Source organism: Mustela erminea, chromosome 13, assembly GCF_009829155.1.
Source record: "Mustela erminea isolate mMusErm1 chromosome 13, mMusErm1.Pri, whole genome shotgun sequence".
NCBI classification, from domain to species: Eukaryota; Metazoa; Chordata; class Mammalia; order Carnivora; family Mustelidae; genus Mustela; species Mustela erminea.
This window is the reverse complement of record NC_045626.1, coordinates 29,302,267-29,322,468: the sequence shown is the minus strand read 5'-3', so window position 1 is coordinate 29,322,468 and position 20,202 is coordinate 29,302,267. Positions and strand designations below refer to the sequence as shown.

Sequence of the window (20,202 nt, the reverse complement as noted above, 5' to 3'; positions counted from 1 at the left end):
AACAGAAAAGAGGAAAAGTCAAGGCAAAAATTTATAATCATTAAGAATGCTAAGAATTAGCGGTCCAATCCAGTGGGATATAACATTTGAGGATCACTAGGCTACAGCAGGGTTCTGCAAACTCATGCTGGTGACCACCTGCTTCTGTAAGTAAGTTTTTACTGGACTACATCCATGCTCATCCATTTGCTAACTGCGTACGGCTGCTTTCACTATAATAGATATTTGAGTAGTTGTCGCAGAGCCTGTACGTCTCACAAAAAAACAAAAACAAAACACAAAAAACAAAAAACTTCCCATTGGCTCTTTACCAAATAAATAAATAAATAAATGTTTTTTGATCCCTGACCTATCGAATCCAAACAGAAGGTGGTAAGGAGGCACAGGCTAGGTGTTACCTGATTATCATATATAGACAATAGATGTCATAGAAATTAAGAAAGAGACGAATGAAAGGCAAACTATTCAGGGAAAGGTTCACCTGAGGCTGGGAATGTAAGAAGTTGGAAACGTGCAAAAGAGAGGAGAAGAACGCTTTTTCAAATAGTCTAGGAAGCAGGGGCCTATATGAAATAATAACCCCTGATTTTCAAGAATAGCTGGCTTATGTTAGGTAGTAAGATGTAAGTTGATGAGGGATTTGGGTTCAGATTCTTGAACTCAGCATTGCATTTTATACTCCAGTGTAAACCAGTCATGCCTTTTCCTTTTTAAATGAAAACTCAGCCTCATACTTTATAAGGTTAGAAAGAGCATATCTAAATTGAGTCTCTGCTTTCTGAATGATCTTAGACAATGTACTTAACATCTCTGAGCTAATCTGTATAATAGCCCTGTATAGTAGGATGCCTGTAAGGAATAAAATCATGTTGAATATCTAAAACTGGCAAGATGTCTGTATATAGTAAGGGGCTGAGTCAGGAAGTATTTGTAACTGAAAAATCACAAAAATCAGAAAAGAAATTTATTAAGGGATATCAACTAGCACATGAAGATCAGGATGTCACACTTTGAATCCATGTATCTGGGAACAACCACTTAGCTTCGCTATGGATTGACTCCTACAAAGATGCTGTGGTACTGCTGGTGGGCACAGACCAGTGACACTGAGGAAGGTATCAGTAGAACTACTGTTACTGGCCCTGGAAACTACAGGTCTCTAAAGCTGCCCTCACCAAAAAGTAGTTCTAAGTGCACGCTTTCTCTGAGGACTTAGTCCCAAATCAAGGTCTTTTGAAACATCATCCAATTAGCAGAGTTCATATGTCACTTTCCAGATTTAAAGGAAGCTGGCAAGTGAGATTCAAGGCTTTTTCATTAAGCAAGCATCACTGCTAAAGGCGAAAATTCCCCCAAATCCTGAGATTACTCTTGAGGTGATAAGCAAGCAGACAAGACAAACGTCCAGCACAAGGCTCATTAGTTTCGTTCTTGCTTCTCACATCCTTATAAAACTCAATAGCCTTCCCTCCTGCTAATATAATAGAATCCCCCACAGTGGAAGTTTCAGTGATTCATAGTTAGTATATGTGCTGCCGAAGCGAACACTCAGTGATTCAGTTAGAAACTTGCAGCCCATCATACCTTTTAGCTTCCTCTGTTGAAATCGTAGATTATGAGAAATAAATACCAATGATATATGGAAAAATCAGATCAAATTGCACAACAGATGTTGAATTTTAAATGTAGTATAGGGTTTTCTCATTCTTTAATTCTGCAAAAATGTAACCAGAAAAGAAAGTTCAAAGCCAATGTTGACTTCAGCTACCACCTAAGGCTGTTTCCTCCCCACTCAAATCCCTCTAACCTTTAGCTGATTTGTCACAGAGGCATGAATTAATGAGAATTTAACAACTGCTCTTCCAATAAAGGCTAAGAGGCAGGTCCACTGCCCAGTAAATTGTGCAAATAACATAATGCTGAATAAGAGTATTTAAGATCTCAAATTTCCATTTACTTAATTTTTGCGTGTGTGTGTGTGTGTATTTAAAAAAAATTTTATTATAGATAATTTTTTTTTAATTTTTTATTTTTATAAACATATATTTTTATCCCCAGGGGTACAGGTCTGTGAATCACCAGGTTTACACACTTCACAGCACTCACCAAAGCACATACCCTCCCCAATGTCCATAATCCCACCCCCTTCTCCCAAACCCCCTCCCCCCAGCAACCCTCAGTTTGTTTTGTGAGATTAAGAGTCACTTATGGTTTGTCTCCCTCCCAATCCCATCTTGTTTCATTGATTCTTCTCCTACCCACTTAAGCCCCCATGTTGCATCACCGAGGATGCGGAGACAGGGGAACCCTCCTACACTGTTGGTGGGAATGCAAGCTGGTGCAGCCACTCTGGAAAACAGCATGGAGGTTCCTCAAAATGTTGAAAATAGAACTGCCCTATGACCCAGCAATTGCACTATTGGGTATTTACCCTAAAGATACAAACGTAGTGACCCATTTACTTAATTTTTATAAAATTCTTTCGTAATTATCAGATAACACATCAGGAGATTTGTTTTCCATTTTGGCTCAGATCAACTCTAGATGATGACGAGTTTGGGACTCTAGGGCAAATTATTTAACAATCCTAGTACCCATTCTTCTCATTTTTAAAACTGAAAAATAGAGATTTCTTTTAGCTTCCAATATTTGATCCCATACCCATTAAAAAATTGCATGCATAATTGTTTTTTATTAAATGTTATAAGGAAGCAGCTTGACAAGTATAAAATAACCAATATGTAGCCAACTGATGACAAACAAAAGATGTAGAAATACTTTATATAATAAACTGGTTAGTTTGAGTGCAAACAAAGATAACCTAATTCCTGTAAGACAGCATACTACTAACAGTAGGCCGTCCTGTGTACATAGATATGAGCAATGTCTCTCTGTCATCTCACGTACTTTCTCTTTTCCAAATTGCTAACTAATGGCCATATTTTGGACCAGCAGAAGTAGAAGCCTGAGATGAGACCTGGCTTCTGCTCTGCGGGGAACACTACAGAAAATGAGATAGGGCATTTCTTCCTCTTTACCATAGCCTTTTCATACAGTAAGTCCTTAGCAACTTGGAGCAAGCAGGGATATTAATTTCAGACTGGGTTGACCTTTAGCCCTATGTTTCTTTAATGTGAACTTTCCCTCTATCCAAAACCTGGAATTCCCTAGACATAAAGACACGTTTTCCTACTTCTTTTTTTCATTTTTTAAAGGGTTATTGTCTCCAGGAAACTGAATATAAAGCCTAAGCTTTGGAAAAACTACTGTGTACTCACCATAATTTAATGCATTACCATGTTACCAGTTTGATTTAAAAAAATATATCCATTTGAGTTAGGTCCAAGACTTTTATGCATGAAAGAGAAAAACTGGTCCCACTTTTAAATGAAAGCACATGGTAACTGAAACACTGTATGAAACATCTGTATAGAGTACACTACAGAATCATAGACTCTGTGATGGGAAATTCAGACAAGACAATATGAACTTTTTTAAAGACCTGTCATCACCTCATAGCAAATCTAAGGAGTTACAGTGCAGTAAGTCTATATTTACAATACATATGAGTTAATGGAAAGACATTATTATCTTCTGATTATTATAGTAACTTCATGGAAAAGCAGTATGATATACAGTGTGCTTCTTCCATTATCTCAGCAGTACAAGATGCTTGGTGGGCACCTTCTTCCAAACTGACCAGCCTGGTGAACCTGAGATAATTAACCTTTTCTTCTCCCCTTGAGAAAAAGTCACCATTCTCTACTCTTTACCAGGGAAAATGAGGGCACCCAGGACATCCTTCTGGGCTATCACCTGGAAATGTGGGGTTTTTAATTCATTTTCAGGCTTATATGTGGTTTAGCCCATATTTAGCTGTATTTTCCATCCTGAAACTAACTCCTTCATTAGTCTGCTAGATGTTGAAACCCAATAAAATGGCCTCCACAGCTTTCTGCCCTGAATCTCACCTCTGAAACAAAATATAAGTGGGGATGATTTCTTTCTTCAATAGAAAATGTAACTAGAGATGAAACCAAGTCTGCTCTGCATGGTTTTTATGTGCATGTGGTTTCCAGGGAAACCTCGCCCTGATATTTCTAAATGTTAGGATAGTAACTGGTACCCCTCAGATTTTGCCTTTGAACAACTTAAAAATGTTCGTAGCATCAAGGAAAGAGGGCCAAGAGCTATTGAAAAAAGACAGAAGTTTATTTTAAAATGAAATTTCATTCTTAAAGATACATTTTAAATTATACTGTAAGGGGGTCCCAGAAAGTGGGAGAGTCTAAAACTCTAAAATTTAAGTAAGGGGAAGATAAACAAGTCCCTTCGTTTAGGTGAACAAACAAGTAAATCTTCACTTTATTAGGGTAGCTTTTCAGACTTCAAAGAGGAGATAGTAAGTTACAAGTCTGATGTTTTAATTACCTGAATATCACTATTCTGAATGAGGGAGGGTCACAGAAGAGAGGAGTAGCAGGTATATGACCCTGTTAAAGAAATTCATTGAAAAAGCCAAAAATATGAACTAATGAAAATATTTTAATCCTTTAATTTGCATAAGTATGAATATATGTTAATGATTATTAATATGAAATGATGGTTAAAAAGTTTCCTCAAAGCAGTGTAGCTTTTCACTTTAATAAGGAATACAATGTACTTTTTTCTTCAGTCTCTCTCTTACTATCTTTGTTCTGAGTTTCTTTCCTTTCTACTTATTCAAAATCTTTCATTTCAGATCCTCCTCACATTTCATGTCTTCTAAATGATGCCTGCTTTCTTCTTGGTAAGATATTTTGCATTCCATTTATATTTGAAAAACGTAATTTTCTAAATATTGCTATAGCTTCTTTGGAAGTAAAATGTTATCACTGGATAATATTCTATATCGCTCAAGTGTTCTCTGACATTAACCTTCCATCCACTGTAAGAATGTTAATTTAAAAATCAACTCATCAACTCTAAAAACACGGCAGTGATGGACAAGGAAAGCAGAGGCAGAGGAAGACAGAAAGAGGAGCACAATGATCAGTTTGAGCTGTGTTATTTGGCACCTCAATTTGTTCTGATCAAGAATTAAAGCATGACAGGCTCTCATCTGGATTAGTGATTTCTCCTCATGGGCAGGAAGTGAAGGACAGACAGAAGGAAAATATTTCCTCCTCTAGCATTGCTTGAGAGGAAAGGATCATTAGTAAAAATTTCCATTATGTAGATTCAGGCTGGAATTCAGGGCAAACTGTTCATTCAACAACCATTGTCGTCATCATTATTATTATCATCCTGCTGGAAAGCACGGTAATGTTTTAGTTCGTGTTTGGTTTTCACCACCCAGCATAGTCCTTGACACAAAGTATATGCCCATTATATGTTTTTTGTTGTTGTTGTTGTTGAGTAAGAGAATGAGACAGGAAGAGAATTATATGCTATCCCAATCCCAGCTCAGGTTGCTCTAGAGGAGGTAGACTTTAACCTACACTAAAAGCACAGATATCTGTTAGATGCGTAGGCGTAAGGGGAGAAGTAATTCTAGTCTGGGCATTCTAAGCACACAGGGAGATGAAAATACCTGAATTCTCATGAATATCTCACTTGAATGTTTATAAAACTCTTCTAATTCTGGCAAACAATCTACATAATTCAGGATTTGAAGTGAAATACTAGATCTGGGTTTTTTTATTTAGCCATAGTCTTCATAAACTGAGTAATTGTGATCCTTTACCTCATGCTGTGAAAATGCCAACCTCTCAATTCCTCCAAGCATCTTGGTGCAGATGGTCCCTTATTGCACAGCCAACAAATGTCATTTTATTTTACCAATATCTAAGAGACAGAATGATTACATCTACATCAATCATCTTGAATAATAGAGACAAAAATCACTGAATTATTGCAAAATAACTGTCTCTCACTTTCTAGAGAAAAGTCTGTGATTTGCAACATTTATTTGTGATAATGTAGGAGACAGTCATTCATGTGACAACATTCTATTCTCTTGAGTCAGAGGTGGGACATGGACAAGTTTTCAGAATACAAGCAAGAAGGTGACTTATTACTCCAGAAAAGCTTTGGCTTTCTTTTTAGGACAAAAGAGTGTTCCAACAAGCATCAGGCAGAATTACTCAATTGCCTATCACTAAGGCAGTGTTTCCATGTACCAAATGGCTTAAATGTGTTGATGGATGGGAAAAGAAAGCAAACCACTTACTCAAACATCTTGTTCTCTTGGGCATTTTGACAGCCTTTAGTACCTATATAGACCCTGGTTTCAACTGAGATCATAGCTACAGGCTTATGTGATATAATTTTGTTATCTTAACAATTATGTCAATCTAATCAGCAAGACTGAAATTAGCTATTCTCTCAGAAAATTAAAAAAGGAACTGATGGAAAAGAGTAAAATTATTTATTAACTTTTTGTCCCTCTCCACACTCAGATGAGTTGCACAGGTTCATAAACACTGGTTCCAATTATTGGAGCCACTTAATAAATAACAATAAATTGGATTAGCAAATTTCATCTGCTTCTTCCTAACACATATAGATAATGGCTTTAATATTTAAAAAAATGTTTTCAAAAAAAGGACACACCTCCAAAAAAAGAGAAGAAAATGATACACCTCTTTGAAATGTTTTACTTTGCTGATTTACAACAGCATACTCAAGGATTTAATTATACTAATTAGCAGAGGAAGCACCTCCCCCCCCCCAAAAAAAACCATGGGCAGTATCTTCCTACATTACAGGAGATAATAGGTAAGGTCCTTTATAGGAAAGGTCCTTTTCCAATAGAACTAGATATATTCCTGGGAATCAGAAAATAATTTTGGGTTGGTTGATGATAGTCATCTTTGTCTTTTGTCTGACATTAGCAAGATACTTTTCCAAATGCATAATGTATTTATCAAAATATCCCAATAATAATCATGCTGCATATTTTGTATTTGCTTTTTTCTTTCTTTACTTTTTCATGTAGCACACCCATTTTGTTGTTTTGGAGTTAAAGGGCAATGGAAAAAATACAATTTTTCATTTTATTAAAATTAGGAGCTTTCTCAGCAATAAGTTAAAAACAGCTGAACAAAAGTACTTCAAAATTGGCAGGTGGCTAGGGTTCCTGAGGAATCATTTCACAGCTTAGTTTCAAAGAAATATTTGAAATTAAAGTTTAGATGGTTTTAAATGTTCCTTTGAGTCCAAACTTCTGGCAGATATCAAGATTAAGGAAATCATTTTGAAAAAGAAACTAGCCCAACCCTCTTTTTCACCACTGCTCAGAAAGATTAAGGCAAGGACTAAATCAGCAACAGGATGAGAAAGACTGGAATCCTACCATAATAACTTAGAAATTCCTGTGGCTTATTAATTGAGGTTGTGGCTTAATAACTGAGGTGGCAGTGGTTGTGTGGTGAAACTGGAACCATCTTGGCCAAGAATTCTAGTACTAAGCTTTCTAATCATTAACCACATAAATTTAGAAAACTCCATTATCTTCTCTGAGCTTCACTTTCTCTCTGTGTCCCATGTAGATCACAATAATAACAACTGGACTTTAACTGCGATTTTTTGGAGATACTTTAAAAAAGCAAAAGGAAGTTAACATTATCATACACAGCTTCTCTCTCCACCACTCTCCCTCTAGCCTACCACACAGAACTACTGGATTATCTCAAATTTCTTATTTGGTGTTGTTAGCATAGGCTTAACTTTTAAATGATAAAAGAAAGTCTGAGCTCACATCATTCCCAAATCCAGCAGTTGTAATTATGTTTATTCAGTGCCATGGAAGTCAGTAACCAAGATGAGTCATTTTAAAAGCTGATGTTGTCAAGATGATGAAATTAGTCATGTAGCCAATCTGATTTGGGTAATCAGATGATCAAAATATCTGACCCAACCAAACTAAATTCCAATTATTTCCATTTTCAAATCTGTTAGTCATTTGAGTCTTCACTAAGATTATGCAATCCAAGTCACACTGGTTTGCAGGAAGAAATGAAGCAAAAGACAAATTAAGAACTAAGGTAACAATGCATTGGGCACAGAAGAATAAATTAAGAAGTCTTAAGAGAAAAGTGCAACAATCATCATCACTATCATCAACATACTTATTATACATGGAATAAGGAAGATATTTCAAAGCAAAATATAATACTGAAAGAATTACGATGAATACAGCTTGTACTCTAGAAATGTACAACATTAGAGGTCATAGACTATGTATCGCAGAAGATTAATAATACTAAATGGAGTGTTTGTTATATCTTAAGTGAATGGTTGATGTTAAAGGAGCTTAGAGGAATAACATAATCATTAAGAGCTGAGCAGAGCCTGGCTATGAGCAAATAAGTATAAAATCACCCAGCATGAATAATAAAGTACAGATTATTTCCTATGTTATGCCTCATACAAAGATGCTAGGATTAAGAGTTATCTGGGAAATGGGAGTAAATTTAACAAATGAGTTAAGATAAAAGTAACTTACATGGTAATTGTGTTGGAATTGCTACAACTGAGGAACAGTTAGACCTATTTGCAATGTACAAGGGCATATCATGGCTTTAGATATGATCCAAATTGGAATCAGTATCCAAATTAAGCTTAATTATAAGGCATGGCAGTAGGTATTCTCTTAGTTAGGTTACAGAGTTGTGGTTCTAGGATGGACTATTCAATTTTAAGAAAAATTCTGGCCAATAGCTTGGATGAAAATAAATCAGGATTGGGCACTGGGGCAGGAAGTGGCTGGGCCTCAGGTAGGGGCAGAATTATAATCCACTAGCCCTACAGTGAAGAAAGTATGTAGTCTCCACTCATACAGGCTGGAGTGGGTACCACTAGAATATACACAAGATCTCATTCTAGTATCACTGGATACTGGATAATCCACTAACTCCAGTCAGTAGTGACTAGACCTCTAATATGTTGCCAGATTTGGTTTACATTTGCACAAGAGTTCTGTTTCTCTTTGAACTCAGGTTTTGAATTTTTGAATTGCCTTTTGTACATCTAAGAGAGTAGGTTTGGGGAAGGGAAGTGCTGATTTTAGAAGTGCTTTCTAGGTGGGGCTACTACTGGTTCATTAATTGTCACTGAAATCCTTGGACAGCATAAAGTAGCAGTTAGGGGAGAGGGAAGGGTTATTTAAGAATTTGTCCCTTCACTGCTAGAAGGTACTTTTTAGTTCATGGCTCATATAGCTCCGTAGCTAGTCCAAAGCCACAATTACAAAGTTTTATATCTCATCCCCCAAATCACATTGATTCTTCAGGACAGATGTCAATTCTAGAGATTAATCTTGTCAATACGACTCAATTTTATTAACACATTTTAAAATATTATGCTAATTAACCAAACACACACATACATATTTACATTGAAAACAGATCACAGCATTTCTTATAATGGGCAAAATGACATTTCTAAGACATTCCTAAAATGATTAACCTTGTCGTTTTCCAACCCTTTCTGCTCAGTCTATCTATGGAGATCTGTGCTGCTAACATTTTTTTTTTTTTTAAGTATTCCTGCTAGACAACTGATAGAATACAATGAATGGCAATTCTTAGCCCACAGAGCTCAAGAGCCACTTAATCAGTGAGGAGTGCACTGGCAGTGCTATGGACTGAGATTCCTTTAAAATAGCTAAGCCACAACCCAGACCAACTGCTGAGTGACAAGACTGATGCATAACCCAGAAGGAGAACAAAGCCTGCTATTCTTGTCCTCAAATGTACGCTTTTCAAAGTTGTTAATCCTTTATATATGGGCAGTAAACTTTTAATTATTTTTTTCTTGTGTTATATTTAATCTTCATCACCCATGAACTGGGTTGGGCACATACAGTATCTTTACAAGTGAGGAAACATAGGTCAAGAAATCAAAAAATACACTCTACATTTCACCTTGATAGTGAGAAGACAGAAAATACAACCCAAGCCCCTCACTCACAGAACCACCCTTTTTCCATTGCAAGACAGTGCTTGCAAAGTTTTCTCAAATTCGCTGCTTACTCATGGCAGTTTCTGATAGTTTCTCACTTCCCAATCAACTGCATGCAAATAAATTTTTCTTACAATCTTTGTGGCAAAATTTATTTTTTTTGGATACAAGAAAATTCTAACATTTATCTAAATGTAGTTTATTAGGAGGAATATGGTGTAGAACTCAGAGCTTTGAGATAATTTCTTAAACTCACAAAACATTTTCAGACACCTACATAAATATTAGCCAATATAAGAACTTCCCCAGTAGCAACTCTGAGTCAGTGTTGTTATACTCTAGGTAAGAATAAACAGAGGATGGAAACTTCCTCAATACTCCATTCTTTTACTCAAGGAACTTACAAAAGAGTTAGGCTGACGTCCAAGAACAAACTAAGGAACATTTACAATGCATATGAAAAAAATGTAAATATTAATCGATAATCTAAGCATTGATGAAATATGAAGAATTTTAGAATAGTCATAAGGATATAAAATTAGTAAAGATAATTTATAGGAAGAAATATCTGAGCCATCTTTCAAAAGAAAACACAAAATTTGGATTTCTAGAGTGTTATGTGTGTGTATATAGAATTTCACACCAATGGGAGAAAATGAGAAGAGACAATTATCAGCTAATTCGTACCCAAGTCAACAGTCAGTCTTTAACAATGGTCACCTTGACCCACAGCAAATCAAACAACTCAACTTATACCCCACTACCCTGAAAGTGATTATTACATTATAATATATATAGAATGTTAAAAGCATAAGGAGTCAAATCAGATAGGCCTGGGTTCAAATCATGACTATCCTGACATTTAACTGTATACTTGAGTAAGTGGCTAAAACTTTGTTTTCTCATATATAGCCTGTGAATAATTTCACCTACCTATCACACTGTGGGGAAGTGGAGGCACAATGTATATGAAGTACTTCGCATAGAGCCTGTCATCATTCAGGCAGATGTCATACTTCTATCTACTGAAGATGGAAGTGTAAGTTTGTTATTCCCTTATTTAAAAATATTTGACACACAAGACTGACAGTCAATTGAACTTTATATAATTCCTACTTTTGGACCACATGCAATCAGTAGATAATACTGGGCATATGGTGTATTAACTATTAGCTAATGACTGAATGCGTCTCATGCCAATTGTGTAAAATTCTCTTCTCTGAGCTCACAATCTGTATTTTTCTTTAAAAATGTGTTATGTACTGTGACCCCTACTCCAGTTGATCTCATTTTTCACCAATTTATTTCCTACTAGTTTTCTTCTTAATGAAATTCAAATGTTCATGTTATTTAACTAAATGCTTTGCATGTAGAAACTACTTGCTTATGCATACCCTGCTTACAGGCATCTTAAAGGCTTTTAGAAAATGATACATTATGTGAATGGATAAATGGCTACAGTATAACAAAAGAAATGTGTGGTCTTAATTCAGAGGAAGATCTGATGCAGACTCTAGTCATACTCTCTTTTCCATATCACCACCAGACCTATCAGTTTCTGGATATCCTGCTAAAAATTGGTAGAATTGGCAAGGTTTGGACTATTGAAAGGCAAGTGGAACACACTGGATAAACTGGAAGGGGCTGCCCATGTCTAGGGTCACAGATAGGCATCACTTCTGGATAGCCAGTGGGAGATGTTGTAGTATTGATCAACTAAAATGTGAAATATAACCTTGCCCTCAACTAGCTTTCAAATGTGTGGGACATACACTTATTGATATTTATAAGGACAGAAATTCCCTTCAAATGTTAGATTCAGACTCAGTGCTAGAGGTAATCAGAGATGAGAAGATTAATTCAGATTGAGTAGAGAGAAATTTGAGCTAGACATTGAAGATGACTAGAATTCAAAGGTGTATTTCCAAGACATATTTGCTGGTAAAGTTAGGGCTATAGAATATAGGAGGTAAAGGAAATGACATTTTTAAATAATCGGAGAAATAGGAAAACATGATGTTTTTGCCAGTCCTTCAATGTTGGTTGGCGTACAAGCTTTAATGTGTGAGAAGAGTACAATATATATGGTCAGGAAATATATATTGTTGGGAACATGCTGTGCTGGAGGAATACTTTGAGGCATTTTGAAAGACAGGCTGAGTTTTATTACCAAACTTTATATTCATTCCATATATAGTGTTTATGCTGTGTTAGGCAATAGACATTTTAGATTAGCACACATTAAAAGATAATGTAGATTCATTTATATCTATAGATTACTTGCTTTTAAAAAAATAAAAGTTTTGTTTGCTTTTTTTTTTTCATTATTCCATGATATCTGAGAAACTAAGTAGAAGTTTTCTTCATAATACAAAATTGGGCATAATGATTTGGGGCAATCATGAAAGGCACCAGGTGGCCATTCGTGTCTGTTCATTTCTAGCTTCAAAGCCTGAAAAAATAACAGCATCACAGCCTACAAGTCTTTACTGCCATTACTGTGACATATTTCTTCTTTGCTATAAAGGTTAAAAGAGCTGTAGATGTGAGATCCTCTGAAAAGTTTTAAAAGGCATATGACATCTGCTGAGAACTAGCCACAAAATTGAAAAAAAAAAAAAAAAATCTTGGGGTCAGTTTTCAGGGAGACTCCTGTACTACATCCACACTGAAAATACCTCTGGAAACTACCTCTCCAGCTTCACACTTGATGGCAGTGTTCTGCAGCAAATCTGGAGAAAATACTCAGGTCTTAACAGCCTGTATTCAGATTTATTGGGAAGCCAGGCTCCATCTGAATGTGCACATTATTCTTATTGAGAGTCATCAATGCTTTGTCAAACTCTACAAATGTCTTTTAAATGACCATTAAAGTAAAAAGACAGTGAAATGTGGGAGCCAAGGCTTAATGCAGTCATAATAATTTTCACCCTAAATCTGAGTTCCCAAATCATCCAACCACAGAAAGAGCATAATTATCATGTGAAATGTGAAAGAATGATAACAACCATGGGGTCTTCCTTTGGATCCTGGGTCACTGTGACTGGTTATGTTCCCTAGCTAAGCTGGCAGGCTGAGAACAGGTAATGACAGGTTAGCTTTTATAAGCTTCAGTCTTTATAATTGTGCCACTGTAGAAATCCAAATCTTGTTGGAAAGTAGGGTTTTCAAGGAAAAAAATATCTGATAGTAAGATGTAATTGCCTAAGGTATATGTAAATATTTAAATATAAATATATGTGAGCTTGCTGTCTATTTATAGACATAACCATGTGTGTATTTGCGACTCTGTGTGTGCGCGTATGTAGGCACACAAAGACATTAATTTAACTCACCCGGATATTTATTTCTGGATATGACTGTTGGAAATACATCACACAACCATCCAAATTTCTATTCCAAATGCTGTTCAAGACTGTAGATAATTAAATATTTGTAGTTACATTGGGAAAGCAGAATCAATAGCAGGCTTTCTAGTTAAAAGTTTGTACCTCTTCATAGTTTTGGCATTTGTTAGTTTCAGATGGTATTGTTGCTGATTGAATTTGTTAAATGTTTTACTCAAAATCATGAAGTGCTTAAATTTGTCTGTCATTATTATGCAAACCATAGCCTCAGCTAGGCACTATTCCTTAGATAGGACAAAGCTATGAAAGAATCTATAGAGGTTAAAGTGACATGCTGATTTCCCAAAGATTAGGGTAATTTGGTCTATGCAACTCCAAGTCTATTCAATATATGTAGCCAGGTAACAATAAGATCAGCCACCTGTACAACAGCCATCTTTGCTCTCTTCTAGAGCCACTCTCAACCCCAACCAATCACTTGGTCCTTTTGGGACGTTCATAATAAGAGAAGCCAGAGGAGCATATGTGGCAAAATGATCATTATTTATCAGGCTAGAACTCAGAAACAGTTACTAATACTGATGGCTATCATTTGTACAGGGGGGACTTACATGTTACAAAGCATATTTATAGTCTCTATCTCTTTGTTCCTCTGTCTTCCTTTCTCCTTCTACTTTCCTCACAACAGCCTTACAGTAAAATAAATAAATAGATATATAGGTAAATAAATATATTTTTAAAAGATTTTATTTATTTATTTGACAGACAGATCACAAGTAGGCAGAGAAGCAGGCAGAGAGAGGAAGGGAAGCAGGCTCCCTGCTGAGCAGAGAGCCCCCATGCAGGGCTCCATCCCAGGACCCTGGGATCATGACCTGAGCCAAAGGCAGAGGCTTTAGCCCACTGAGCCACCCAGGCACCCCAATAAATAATTTTTTTTTAAAAATGATGGGCTTTGTTATAATTCCTCTGTTGCTGAAGGGGAAATGAAAATACAAAGGAGTAATTTGCCTTAACTATGACTGAAAAACTAATTAAAGGGAGAATTAGGGTTTGAAATCAAGTCCCTGATATTGCACAAGCAGTATTCTTTGACAATAATATGATGATCTGGTAAATTTGGCAGAAATTCAGCATGTCCACCAAATGGAAAAGCACATCACAAAATTTATCAATAGGTGACCTAGAAAAAAATTTGCTTCTATATATAGTAGGTCTGCTTAGGTCTGGGTTGACTGAAATTAATCACATCCATGTGCTTTCTAATCTTACTCTCCATTCAAAACCTGATCCACAATTTTAAAAAGTTTTTGGCCTTTGTTCGCTATATCTGTATATTCCTATCTTAAATAAACAAATCAGACCACATTCAAGGGATTTTATAGTTCTTATCTGTGTCTGTGAGGCACCATGTACAACATCATACCAGGATTTACTTTCATCTTAAATATCCTGTCCAAATCTGGCCAAAGAGATACTGAAGACTTTACTTTTGTACTGACTATAATTAAAATTAATATTTGGCATTTTTATAGTATTGTATTATCTCAAAACATTTTTTCTCTAATCATTTTATCTAAGTATAAATGTCTATTACTACATTTTTCATTTTGTAACTCAAAGTGAAATCTAAGACTTGCCAAAAGGACTCACATCTAGTTTGTGGCAGAGGAAAGACTAGAATCTTTTACCTTATTTTAAGTGTCACAGACTTGGAAATAGTTAAGACTTTTCTCTCACTCTAATGACAGATTAAGGGATCTTACTGTTTCCTTCCCATCCAACACCAGTCTGACCACATATTCATAAAGAGGTTTTCCATCAGTTGGTATCGTCAGTGCTGAGCTCCGAAGTGGGACCAGGAGGGTGCGAAGGTGAGAGGAAAGTCAAGACATTTTGTTATAGGAGTTATTTTCTCATCAGTCCATTCATTCATTAAAAGTTTAGTAGTGTTTGCTGACCCTGAACTGAGTGCCAGGTGCTGACCCTGAACTGAGTGCCAGGCTCTGCACCGGACATTCAGCATTCAAAACAGACAAGACAAGTCCTTTGCCTTTATTCTCCCTGTGTTCCCAAGGTCTTGAGAGAACTACCCTCCACTTTCAGAGCCCTCTGATCTGCTCTACCACAACAGTTTCCCTGCTTGAATATACAAAAACTGATTCATACTAGGGTTTTTTGAGTATAATAAAGAAGACAACTGGAGACAAAGGCTATTTCCAGAAACTAAACATGGAGGTTAGCCTGAGTTCCACCTATTTCTAACAGCAATCCCACAAATACCAAACAGAAAGTAATCAGAAACACTGACAATTCTCACACAGATTCAGTCCTATCTTTAATATTTGTGGGACCCACAGAAAAAGCACAAGTGGAGGACTATAACCCCCACCCCCCTTTCCCCACTCAGCCAGCTCATTTTGTTGAACACTGTAAGGAGTCTGTCATATGGATGCAAGGAACACTCTTCCTCTTCATCAACCCCTCTCACCCCTCCCCCACCACAAACTGCTAAACAACCTACCTTTGGCTGTTTGGCATGGGGGGCATAGTTTGCCTTGGAGAGGATACTCTGAGAATGGTGCTTATGTAGGTCCTAGAGGTGGGCTCAGGACATTTAAGAAAAGAAGTAGTCACATGGTCGAGATGAGGGGGCATGGGCACCAGGAGGCACATCTCCTGGGCCCTAAGGTTTGCTCACACCATGGGAACAGTTGTGGCCAAAAAAGGGCCAGGTAGGAAGCCTCTGAAATAGAGCCCCCAGGGCAGAAGTTCCTGCTTCCCAAGTCTAAGGATGGTACTGTTTTTGTCTATTCCTGGGGGTGGGGATGGGGAATTAGACAAAATTTATTCTTAGCTTTCTCACACTTTTATTTTTTTTTAAACTGTCTTTATATTTTTAGGATCCTGCAAACTGACCTCTGTAGGCCTCTCCCCGGACTAGCCTGCTCAAGGAATTTCTTTATCCCCCAGTGCTTGTCTTTTAATACCTCTTTGGCCTCATCAGGCTACACATAGGCCATCTAATAGCTTGCTACTAGGTATGTCTGTGAACCTACTGCAGAAGGATTACCTGAGAAATATAAATTTTTGGCTCTCAGATCTACAGAATCAAAATCTGCATTTTATCAAGATTTCCTAGTGATTTATATGCACAATAAAATTTGAGAGGAACTGATCTAATAGATTTATTTTACAAGGAGATATAAAGAACTTACATAATTTTAAAATATCCAGTAGTTTTTATTTGCATATGATTGATGATATTGAGCATCGTTTCATGTAATCATTGGCCATCTGTATGTTTTCTTTTGAAAAGTGTCTACTCAGATCTTCAGCATATTTTTAAAATCAGATTTTTTATTTTTCTTTTTTTGTTTTGTTTTCCTGTTTTTGTCTTTTAGCTATTGAGTTCTACAGAATACAAGTATAGCAAAGTTTTTCTAAAGAAAACTTAGAGTGAGGAGCTCAAGGCACAAGTAATGGCCTAATAGAATAAGATTTCATAAAGGATATCAATTTCAAACTCTTAGAGAAAATAAGTATGAAGAAAGTGAGTAGTCACAGAAGTTAAGAGAACAGGGAAACTTGAGGATGAAATAACAAAAAATGGCATATGTACCAGAGTTCCAAGTAAATAAGAGATTTTGCAACTGAGCAATCAGGAAGCTATTTACAGCTTTGGTGAACGTAGTTTCTCTATAGCAGTGGAGTCTGAAATCAGATTATAAATTTCAGGAGGTAAGGAGAAAGTAGCAGCTGAGGAATTAGAAATAGGCAATGTTACTTAATCTTTCAGAAAGGACATCTGCAAAGGAAAGCAGAGAGATAGGAAGGTACTGGAGGGACACTTGTCCTAGGAAACTATTTTCAGGACTGGAACAGTTTAAATATAAGAGCACCAATTTAATGGGAGTGGGGACAACCAATAGAATAAGGTAATAGAAAATACAAAAGGCACTGATTTAAGAACAAAGATGGAAAGGCTGATTATGAATAGAAGTTGCACCTAAATTTCTTACAGTGGAAGAAATAATTTGTGTGTGTGTGTGAGAGAGAGAGAGAGAGAGATTGGGTGGGGAGGGAGAGGGAAGAACAGATTAGAGAGAATAGATGGTTTTGAGGTTATGGGTTGAAAGTTATTGAGAAGGTAAGCCAGGTGACACCCGAAAACTTCAGTCTCCCTGAAGAAGTAAAGAGACGCATCTTTATTTTTTTTTTTAAGATTTTATTTATTTGAGAGAGAGAGAATGAGAGAGAGAGAGAGAGAGTGCATGAGAAGTGGAAGGATCAGAGGGAGAAGTGGACTCCCCTGCCAAGCAGGGAGCCCAATGCAGGACTCAATCTCGGGACTCCTGGATCATGACCTGAGCCAAAGGCAGTCACTTTTCTATTTTCTATTTCTATTTCTTTTTCGAGAGAGATCGATCATGCAGAGTGGGGGAGCGGGTGCAGAGAGGGAGAAGCAGGTTCCCCACTGAGCAGGGAGCCTGATGTGGAACTGGATCCCAGGGCCCTGGGATCATGACCTGAGCTGAAGGCAGATGCTTAACCTACTGAGCTACCCAGGTGCCCTCATAAGAGATACATTTTTTGATTAAAGGGGAGGAAGACATTGATGTGGGGTTTATTGAGTTCTTAAAGAGGCCAAACTATACTTCTGCCTGAAGTTCCCTTGATTCTATAAACTAGAATTCTGCTCCTAAACTGCTGTTCCTAGAGGTCTTTTAATTTTCATCCAGACCACCCTTAAATCCTACTGGTTCTCCTAAATCTACCTTTGAAGTGGCATTTCAACAAAGAAATTTTGCTGACCTGTGTCCTTTGTAACTTCACTGAGTTCCTAAGCATCTTCCTCTTAAACACTTTACTAGCTTACCTTAAATTGACTGCTTATGATTCATCTTTTCTGTATATTTGGATATACTTTATATTACTTTAAGAATTTTTATATCTATATCTCTATCTAGATAATCAACCTCTTTTGTTGTTGTTTGTGATTTTGCTGAAGTAGAATTAGTAGTCTTTTTTTAAAGATTTTGTTTATTTGAGGGGGATAGGGCACACACACGAATGAAGGGGGAAGAGGGCGAGGCAGAAGTGGACTTCCAGCTAAGCAACGAACCCCAGCATAGGGGGTTCAATGCCAATACCCTGAGATTATGACTTGAGCTGGAGGCAGACACTTAACCAACTGAGCTACCTAGGCAGCCCAGAATCAGTGGTATTATATAACAATTTCAAACAAAAAATGCTTGAAGGGAATTTATGAGAATAATTGTTTTTAAGGGAACAAACAAACAAAAACTATCTCAATTGAGCCAAAGAATGGCAATCAACTTGTTACATGTTTCCTTGTATATGAACAAGATACCATCACTACAAACTCTCTTTGGAATGCTAATGCACATAGAAGAGGATGAGCTTGTGAAAAATTTAGATATTAGGCTCATTTAGTACAATCCAAAAGAGCAATTTGGCTTTAAGTTTAAAAATGGGGTAGATGGGGTCACAAAAGGTTTTTCTAGCCAAGTTTAATGAATATAGTTTTCACAGTTTTAAGTTGAAGATAGTCAAAGCTAGTTAATAAGATAGTTAATAAATTACCACCACATTATAATTGACAAAGAAAACCCCATGCTTATATCAGTCAATCATCAAACAAAGTAAATCCTGGCCCAGATTTAGAAACCTATTATAAGTCCTGATTTTATGGGATAATTCTCATTATAAACAAAATATTCACATTGTAACTAGCCAACTTTTTAAGAATTTGCAAAAGCTGATTGTTGCTCATAGTGTCAATCCAATTTTTTTCTGGTTTCCTAGTATCCACAAAAATTTGGCTTCAATTTTCCTATTGATTAACATACAAGCACATCAGCTTTTTTTCTCATATGCTTACCCATTTTCTTTATATGCCTTTGGTCATGTTTCTCCTAGAAAGCTAGCCTCAACATTATTTTTCTCAAAGTCTTTCCATTCTGAAACGATAAGCTGAAAATCCATAAGCCCGGCTTATAAATTTATAAATTTTCCAGATCTAGGTACATTGGAAGATTATAAATCACAAATTTGATTTACAACTACAAATAATTTATTTAGCTTTTCACATGTATTTAGTGGTGGACTAGACCCTTGAAATATCCCAATATTCTTCAATGTTTCACTCCTTTTCCATCTACATATGTTGTTTCCAAAATAAATTTTAATTAAAAAAAAATCAAAATGATTATAGTTCCCAGAATTTTAGAGTATAAGCGTTAGTTGTAGACTAAGCTCATGTTCAGCAAATACTTACTGGTCAACTGATTGATTAAATCAGTGTCAAAGTTTGATTGGAGAAGCCACTTTTATTCAAATACTTCGTTACAAAGGGCAGCAAGTTAACATAAATATCTGTTCTGGCTTTTCATGACTAGAGAGGTTTCATTCACCTAAAACTTAGATACTTCCTATGTTCACATCCTATTTCACTTTATTGAAATTAAATTAATTAAAAGTGATATTATTTAAGTTCAGCTCTTCTGAATTGTAGAATATTTCTAGAAATATTTTCTTAACATTTTATCCATCTTAATCTTCAGTCTTATGAGAATATTCTCAACAGCAAGTTATTCATTTTAGTTTCATGAGTATCATTAGGAAAAAAGTTCCTCACAAAGTATTAGACTTTAAAAGCATCATGTTGAAGTAAGATTAACTCATTTATGAGTCAGAATAGATGAGGGAAGAAGCACAAACTGAACAAAGCAGGAAGTATAAGCCAGCAAAATCCAATTTCCTTCAGTAAATTACTGTGCACAGATAACAGCAAACAGGTCATTTAAACAGACTAGATGAGTCATTTATCCATTGTTCAGAGCTAGCAAAATTCACTGCTCTGTAGGAACATCCTGGTTATTGACAA

At 36.3% G+C, this 20,202-nt stretch overlaps 1 long non-coding RNA gene across 2 annotated transcripts; it reads right to left on the bottom strand.

Moving 5' to 3' along the window:
- Positions 1–5,731: 5,731 nt before the first annotated feature.
- LOC116572006 lies at positions 5,732–19,283 on the bottom strand. 2 transcript variants are annotated; one of them, XR_004278083.1, is made up of 4 exons: positions 19,198–19,283; positions 14,984–15,132; positions 13,281–13,360; positions 5,732–5,826 (listed from the first exon to the last, which is right to left on the bottom strand). It is a non-coding gene; the product is annotated as an uncharacterized LOC116572006 (long non-coding RNA). The 2 variants fall into 2 exon arrangements; XR_004278084.1 differs by having other exon boundaries at positions 15,059–15,132.
- Between the last annotated feature and the right edge of the window lie 919 nt (positions 19,284–20,202).